This window comes from Lycium barbarum, chromosome 7 (genome assembly GCF_019175385.1).
Source record: "Lycium barbarum isolate Lr01 chromosome 7, ASM1917538v2, whole genome shotgun sequence".
Taxonomy (NCBI): Eukaryota; Viridiplantae; Streptophyta; class Magnoliopsida; order Solanales; family Solanaceae; genus Lycium; species Lycium barbarum.
Genome location: NC_083343.1, coordinates 126324752 through 126334039, shown reverse-complemented (window position 1 = coordinate 126334039; position 9288 = coordinate 126324752). Strand labels below are relative to the sequence as shown.

General features: G+C 36.7%; 1 long non-coding RNA gene across 1 annotated transcript; it reads left to right on the top strand.

The window, feature by feature from the left end:
• Positions 1–1043: 1043 nt before the first annotated feature.
• LOC132604240 (uncharacterized) lies at positions 1044–4282 on the top strand. Its single transcript, XR_009568680.1, has 7 exons — positions 1044–1832; positions 1926–2057; positions 2178–2572; positions 2659–3245; positions 3356–3454; positions 3582–3680; positions 3918–4282. It is a non-coding gene; the product is annotated as an uncharacterized LOC132604240 (long non-coding RNA).
• Positions 4283–9288: the final 5006 nt, after the last annotated feature.

Here is a 9288-nt window from a genome sequence, read left to right as displayed (position 1 = left end):
ATCCTTGCTATTTTTAAAAAAAAAATCATTTTTTTTTTGTTTTTGTTCGGACTGGGCAGTGGCTTTTGCCACTGTTCTGATTTTTTTTTTAATTCATTATTTGTTAGATGTTTAGGAATTGTTAATTTGTTAAATGTTTATGAATTGTTAATTTGTTATATGTTTATGAGTTGCTAATTTGTTAATTATTTATGAATTGTTAATGAATTATTATTTTGTTAATTGATTATTTGTTAAATATTGATTATGAATTTATTAGTTGTTAAATATTGTTTATGAATTGAAAGAAGTTGATTGGTAATGAATTATTATGTTGTTAAGACTTTGTTTGGATGATTGTTATGTATTGTTTTGACATTTATCGTATTGTGTTGTATTGTATAGGACCAAATCAGTGATTACATAAAATAGGACCTTTGGTCGTTACATAACAATAAAATTAAAGTAACAATCAAAGCAAACATTTTATTTAAACTAACAACATAATATAATACAATAGGTAACAACCATCCAAACAAGTTGTAAATGATTATGAAATGTTAATCTATATAATTTTAAAAGCGTAAATATATATATGTTAAATAAAAAAAGATTATCTTAAAAAGAATAGTTAAAGTTCTTCTTTTCATAAATACATAAGCTAACGAAAAAAATGTAAAGTTTGTAGGAAAATATGTGGTCGACGAATATACTCTTTTAGTTTAATTTTATCGTAGTTGTGTTGGCTATTTGGTCAACTAAAAATATATCACATATTCAAAATAGAGTTCCAAACAAATATTACTGCTGAATTTCGATTCTCAAAATAATTAACTTAACAAGTCTTTGCCATCACATAATTCAAAAGTAATTAACTTAAAAATCTTTGTCATCACATATATGTCCTTACTATCACATATTAAATTTACTGCATATCCCATGTCAATTATTCACAAGATATAATACTACATAATTCACATATTCCCTACAAATTATTAATTAGTTAATATAATTTATCTTTCATTTCAAGAATAATGACTAATTTAGTTTGTACAGACCGGACTCTTTCATGGATCCGAATGTTCCCCCTGGGCCTGATGCTCCCCCGGCGCCCGATGCTCACCCGGGTCCTGATGATCACCCGGGGCCCGCTGATAGATTAGTATTGTCTTTGCAAGACAATCATAGGTCAGAGTTATTATGGGCCAGTACTATAAGGATATCTACTAGGCTCCGTCCCCGTAGGCTGCAGAGAGCGTGGACTCTTTTACGCGAGCACCCCCCACACCCTCGCGTGTTGGAGATGTTGTTTCGGGGCGGCATCTACCGTTGCGTGTTCGTTGGTCGAGTACAGTATGACTGGGCACTCATCACGGCCATGGTTGAGCGGTGGAGGCCAGAGACACATACCTTCCATCTTCGCACTGGTGAGGCCACGATTACACTTCAGGATGTGGAGGTCCTCTTCAGATTGAGGATAGATGGAGAGCCACTACACACTCGGTATGAGCCTCCTCCTGGTCAGACGTAGGCGACAGAGTTTACTAGGCTCACCGACTTCGTGCCTGATGCCGAGGGCCAGATTTCGGGACAAAGTCGGGTTAAGATTAGTGCACTCTGCACTTATTTGATCGTCATGCCCGTTTGTACCTGCTTATTATATTCGGGGGCATCTTGTTCCCGAACTCATCGAGTGCTTTTGTCAGCTACATTATTTGGTTTTCTTAGAGCATCTGGACTGCCTGGGAGACTACAACTGGGGTGGTGCTGTTTTGGCGTATCTTTACAGATGCCTGTGCCGAGCGTCTGTTAGTGTTGTCAGAGATGTGTGTGGATTTTTTGCTCTTCTCCAGGTAATATTTTAAGTGTGGCTTCCTTTAATGTAGACAAACCTCTTGAAATGATGACTTAAAAATCGTATTTTCTAATATCGCTTACAATTATAGGAGTGGGAGAAGATGCTGCCTTTTTAGCCTGTACCCAGGCATCACCTCGAGATCGACATGGCTTATGCGAGGAGGTGGACAGCGGGTTTTGACCGGGATGTGGACTAGCTTGATCACATGATGGACAATGCGGTAAAACTATTCAAATTTACATTAATAATTTAATTAAACGTCTTTTCTACTTGGTGATCACTGATTTGTATTTATATGTTATACAACTATTTATATGGATGTCGTACGCTGCTATATTAGATGGTTTGCCCCCCTTCTGTAGGGCAGGTCAGGGGGTTTGGAGGTCGCGGTGTCCATTGATACACCTGGACATCGTAGAGGATCACATGCCCGAGCGTGTCTTACGACAGTTTGGGCATACACAGAGTATACCCCCTGACGTCCATCATGAGCTCCGACACTACCAGCGGGACGATCGGGCTGCCGTTGATGATATTTTTCTGGCTTTCATGGATGTCCAGCTCCTCCGTTGGGAGAACAGGTTGGGCACTTTAGCGGTGGTCGGCCATTTGACTCCCATTGAGCATTACATGCGCTGGTATCATCAGATCACACGCCGATTGATCGGCAACCCAACTTTGCGTCCCCCTAGGGATGTAGGATACTCAGCATTCGCGGGGCAATACGAGGCATTGGTAAGTTTATCGTATTTAGATTTATTTAATTGCATTAATTGTTACGTTTTAAAAATAAACTTTTTTTCTGTTAAACACAAATGCAGCTGGTGGCCATACAACGTTTACGCATCTTGGGTTAGAGCATATGCCTTACCCTGGGCTTGCGGGGCTTGCCGCGGAGATGATACGGATATTCGAGGATGGTATCGGGCAGGTAGGCGAGATTAGGCGCAGGGAAGAGCCTGCTCCGGAGGCTGAGTATTAGGCAACGCCAAGAGGAGGACCGGGTGCTCCTAAAGGACGAGGCCGTGCTGGCAGAGGACGCCGTGCTGCCAGAGGACGCCGTGCGCATAGAGGATGCGGCGCTGTTGCTAAAGGACCTGGTCGTGGGGGACACCATCTAGTAGATGAGGCGGATGAGGCCGATCCCATTCCTGAGGGCGTTCACGGTCTAGTCCATCCGCAGCCGTTCCAGGCCGGTGGCAGCTCACCTGGGGACTCACCTACGTTTACGCTGGCGCTCTTACTTGCTGAGATACCCGGGTCTTCATCACAGCCGAGCCAGAATGCATACATGGAGGAGCGTGATAACGTTGATTGGGCGGCGTTACGTGCTTCATTAGCTGATAAGCGGTTTGTGAGGAATTTAGAGGGAGCCACGATTCTTGACTTCGATGAGTTTTTGATCCCGGTTAGTATTTAAAATACTTATTTGTTCCTTTAAAATTATTTATTTTAAATATATATATATATATATATATATATATGTTATTCATTATTTAGTAATATTTTATATTTTAGGATTAGGCGCCAGCGGGTCCACCAGAGTCACCCACTCAGGCGTTTTCTCATGGGTCTGCCGAGCCAGCGGTGTCTTCCCATATGACTACCGAGTCACAGGTAAGCTTTTTATTAAAATTTGTTTTATTCAATATAAGGTCAATATTTAATATAAATATTTGATTATTTAAAGTACTTATTTTAAATATGTATGTTACTTATTATTTCGTTTTTTTTCATATTTTAGGATTCGGCGCCAGTGGGTCCACAGGAGCTACCCATTCAGGAGCATTCTCATCAGCCTGCCGAGACAGAGGTGTCTTCTCATGAGACTACCAAGGCGCATGTAAGTTTTTTACTTAAAACTAATTTTATTCAATATAAGGTAAATATTTATTTAAATTTTATAACCTTTACTTGGACTTCGAACAACATCTCGTCCAGGAGACTACCTCATATTCACCACCACACCCATCTCAGGAGCCTACTCAGGCGCTCATTGACACACAAGTTTGATTAAATAAATAACGTTAATGTATTCAATATAAATAAGAAATGGTACTAATTATTATATATTTTTTAGGTTCATCCTTCGGCGCCTGCGGTGGCAACTCCTGACGAGGAAGAGGTCGAGTTTCCAGACCTAACTTAGCTTGAGGTTCTGAGTGTGCCAGCGGGACTAGATCCCAAGAAGAAACACGCTCTAGTTAAGGGCGCAAGGGCTAGGGGAAGAGGAGATGATCATGACTTCGAGCGCCCGGTTATTAAGAGAAAAAAGGGCGATGGAGACGATGGCGAGGGTGGTGGGGATGGTATGAGCCTTAGGCTTAGGGATAGTCTCTGGCATGCATGTGGGACCCATCCTCGATAGTGTATATACATTAGTGTTGTACAATTTATCGTAAATATTATATATTTTTTGCATATTTATAAATATTATCTTAGTCTTTATTATTGTTTATAGTTTCACATCCTAAATTGATAATTAAAAAAAACGTGACACATTCGAAATAAAGTTAAGCATTAATTTAAAAATAAGACGAAACCCTAAAAGATAAATAACTTAAAGCTAATGACTACAAGTCTTCAAACAAAAAAGAACTTCGAGCACTTTTCAACCACTAAAACGACAATCCAAAGTATTGCGTATTCTTGATGTGTTGAGCCTATTTTATTAATTGTATAAATATAACTAGAGTTCTATATAAAATATTGAAGTTCCGGAATCTCAAAGCATGATTAATATACGGCTAAACTACGTAAAAAAGATAAACTACGTAAAAAGGAGTGAAAATGTAATGTTTTGAAAAATAGCGGAGTCCTATAGCGCAGTATTTTACTGCGTTATAGGTGAGAGAAACATTTATATAGCGCAGTAAAATACTGCGTTATAGCACTTAATAGCTCCGTCTCTGTGAAGTGTTATAGCGCAGTATTTTACTACGCTAAAGGTATTTTTGTAATATTTTTTTTGTTAAGATATTTTGGTTCAAAATGATTTTTTTTTTTTGGCATTTTGGTTTCAGACACTTTTCTCGTGTCTTGTCCTCTTGGAGGCAACTATTTTTTATTTTTATTTTTTCCCCGTATTCGTCAGAGTTCTTTAAGCTTTGTATATTTTTTGATTTTTATGAAATAATCTATCAACTGTGCTGCCAACCTAGTCCATTTGGAAACTAATGGTCGTTTTGATTTGGTTTTCTAATTTGGCTTTAAAAGATTTAACTTTAGATTTCGTTTGGGGAAACAACTGAGCAAAAGCTTGGATAGTTGGATTTAGGGTGTGTTTGTTATGAACGAAAATATTTTCTAATTTTTTCATGTTTAGTTGGTTAAAATTTCTTGGATAATATTTTCTCTACGAAAATAAGTTCTTTAAAAATAAAAAAAATGATTTCAAATTTATTGTCTCCTCCCAACCCTTCCATAGATGCCAACTCCCAACCCCTTGACCATCGAACCCCCCACCACCCCCCGAACACCCACTCCCCACCCATCCCACCTTATAGTATTTTGGTAGATCACATATATATGCTCTTAGGATAATATTTCCTTGCTAACATATTAAACACTAGAGAATAAGTAAGAAATCCACTAGTTTTTCAAGGAAATTTTTTACTTCCATTTATGATTTTTTTTAATCAAAATGAATATTCTGCAACTATACCACTGCTTACTTTCTTTCTTTTCAGGGGGTAATAGGGGTGGGAGGCGCTAAAAGGTAATTGGTAAAGGAATTTTCCATTTTGTATCTGTAGAGGGTTAGAGCTCGTTTGGATTGACTTATAAGTTGCTTACAAGCTGTTTTTAACTTTTTTGAGTGTTTGACTGACCAACTTAAAGTTATTTTGTGCTTAAAATAAGCTCAAAAAAATAATTGGGTTCATTTGACTTAGAGCCTGTTTGGATGGGCTTATGCCTATAACCTACAAACAGCTTATAAGCTAAAACAAATAAGTTGGGGTAGTCTAACTTATTTTTTTGACCTATAAGCTGTTTTCAGCTTATAAGCTGCTTTAGGTAAGCTAAGTCAAATGGGCCTAATTATTTTTTTGAGCTTATTTTAAGCACAAAATGATTTTAAGCTGGTCAGCCAAACACTCAAAAAAACCTGAAAACAGCTTATAAGCAACTTATAAGCCAATCCAAACGGGCTCTTAAGCTTATCTAAAGCAGCTTATAAGCTGAAAATAGCTATAAGCCAAAACAAGTACAAGTTAGACTACCCCAACTTATTTTTTTTAGCTTATAAATTTGCAGCTTATAGGCATAAGCCCATCCAAACATGCTCTTAGAGCCCGTTTGGATTGGCTTATAAGTTGGCTTATAAGCTGTTTTCAGCTTTTTTGAGTGTTTGGCTGGTCAGCTTAAAGTCATTTTATGCTTAAAATAAGCTCAAAAAAATAATTGGACCCATTTGACTTAGTTTATCTAAAGCAGCTTATAAGCTGAAAACAGCTTATAAGCCAAAAAAAATAAGTTGGACTACCCCAACTTATTTTTTTCAGCTTATAAGCTGCAAACAGCTTTAAGCTGTAAGCCAATCCAAACGGGCTCTTAGTCGTGTTTACAATAAGAAAAAGCACTCCTTTAGAAGCTCAAATGATGATGCTTATACTGGTGAAATATGTACTAATAAAAATAAAAGGTACTTTATTACTACTAAAAATCTAACAACTACTGATATCTGATGCTTGCGGAAACTTATTTTATGTCATTATTGAGGATCTTTTATTCCTTCGCCTAAGTAGAAATCCAAAATCTTTGCAAATCAATCTAGACAACAACAACAATATATCCTGTGTAATTTCATAAGTGAAGTTTAGGTAGAGTGTTCGCAGATCTTACCCTTACCTTGGAAGGTAGAGAGGTTGTTTTCGAAAGACCCTCGGCTCAAGAAAAAGCGTGACAAAAAAATTAGATAAAGATTGAAGAAAATAAAGAAGCCATGACAAAATAGTATAGATAAACACTATGAAGAAAATAACAATAACATCAAAGATTTCATGGGATTGAAAGTATATTTGGGACTTATAACTAATCAAATATAACATTTGGATGCCTCTATTAATTGGAGAAATTCATCTTATGCTTTATGTATTTGTTTTCTGTTTAAAAAAAAAATAGTCCGGTGCATTAAGCTCCCGCTCTGCGCAGGGTCTGGAAAGGGTCGTACTACAAGGGTCTATTGTAGGCAGTGGTGGAGCCAGGATGTTCACTGGGGGGTTTCAAAATATGAAAAAGTAAACACGCGAAGAAGCCAAAGAGGGTTCAACGTCTACTATATATACATAAAAAATAATTTTAACCATATATAAATAGTGTAATTTTTTGCCGAAGGGAGTTCGCGAACCCCCTTAGCCCTTCCTCCCTCCGCCCCTGATTGTAAGCAGCCTTACCCTGCATTTCTGCAAGTGGTTCTTTTCACGGCTCGAACCCGTGACCTCCTAGTTATATGGCAGCAACTTTACCAGTTATAAATATTTCGATTTGTTTCTTTTTTTTTCTTCCTCTCTTCCTTCCACCTTAAATTAGACCAGAGTAGTAAAGGAAAATGTCACATACTTAAATAAAAAATTGCGCGGATTGCCCTTCCAATGGACTGGTCTTTAATTTTGCCCCTCAAATCGCGGGTCTTTAATTTTTGTCCCTGCTTCTCATTTAATGAAAATTTATGGGCAAAAGTACCCTTATTCGCTGGTCTATAAAATCAACGATTATGGGTCCGATCCCAGCAGAGTAAAAAAAAAAACACCGCAAGGCAAGGTTTCCTAGAAACTATGCCTATTCGAGCAAAGTTACATAAAAACTATGCTTTGTCCGACATAGTTCTGTAGAATAACTTAATTTCTACATAATACGGACAAGGCATAATTTCTATGTATTCTATAGAACTATGTCGGACAAGGCATAATTTCTATTTATTCTATAGAACTATGTCGGACAAGGCATAATTTCTATGTAACTTAGCCGGAATAGGCATAGTTTCATAGAAACCTTGCCTTGCGAAAATAGGTCATAGATCCGATTTTTTCTTGCGATGTCATGAATATTTTCGACCACTTTTTTATTACTTAAAGTGTTGAAGGATAAAAATTAAGTACCTACGATTTGAGGGGCAAAAATTAAAGACCACCCCAAGATAGGGGCATTCATGTGAATTGTCCGGGGTCACTCGCACAAATGACCCTAGTTTGGGGCGGTCTTTAATTTTTGCCCTTTAATCTTTTTGGCGCGACATAAATTTAGATTTCGTTTGGCAAAATCGCCCTACATGTGTATAAACACAGCATCCCACAAGTTATGTCGGACACGACAAAGCTTTCAACACTCAACATAATTTGAAAAAAAAAAACTATACAACTTTAGGGAACTTTATTATGGTAACATAATACTTAAGCAAGCAAACCCAATTAACAGCTAATAAACGTTATTGCCAGAGAAATGTTACTGTCAATAACGTTTTATACATCCGGTTGAAGCATCCGCCATTAGTTTTGTCCGTTCAAATTTTTGAATAAAATTTATTATAAGTCGTTACTGTATTATATTTGTTAATTGGTTTAAATAATGGATTGCTTTGGTCAAAGATTCCATATTGTGTTTTATTGTTTGTGTACATAAACATTCTACTCTTGCTAATTTATTGGTTATCAGAAAACATCTTGCATCTTCAGTGTTGCTTAGTTCTATAATTGCATGTTCTAATACTTTTGTTGGATACTACTGCAAAAGAAGGCTAATCACAATACGGATTTGTGGAGTGATCAACTCTAGAAAAGGATGCACCTTCTTTTATCATTAAACAACCTGAAGAATGTACTAGGCAAGTTTTACACGGTTGAAAATACATATTTCGTGATCATTTAATTCTTCTTTGTAAGTTAGTACATTTGTTCTATTGTTGTATGTGTGTTTAATAAAATTATCTTACGAAACAGTATTGTGTGACATATTTTAACTAATGTGTATATGTCTTTGGTGGTGCTCTCGTCATCTTCAAATCATGAGTCTGAGCAGATCCTAATAATTCTAGTGTAAATACATGGTTAGAAGTAAGAATTTTTTAATAATATTTTTCTTTAGATTCAACTAAGAGAGTTGAGGAGAAAAATATGTTTTAAAGTTGAATTACTACATAAACTGGTCAAACGGGTTGAAAATCAACTGTCAATTCGGACCTTGCACGAAAGCCAACTGATTTGTTGACTTTCAGTCAATGCTTATTTCACACAAATACCCTTCTCCTCCCTCCTATTAAACTTCAAAATTCAAATATTTTCAATTTCAATTTTGTAGTTTTGAAGTATCTAAGTTTACAAAATTTAGAAAATTAAATTATGCCTTAAATGGAAGTCCTAAGCTATCCGTGCACTCGAGCCAGTTATCCTAGATTATGTAACATTAAGGTATTAGAGATCGAGATTCTATTTACTAATTTTAAATTTTCACCA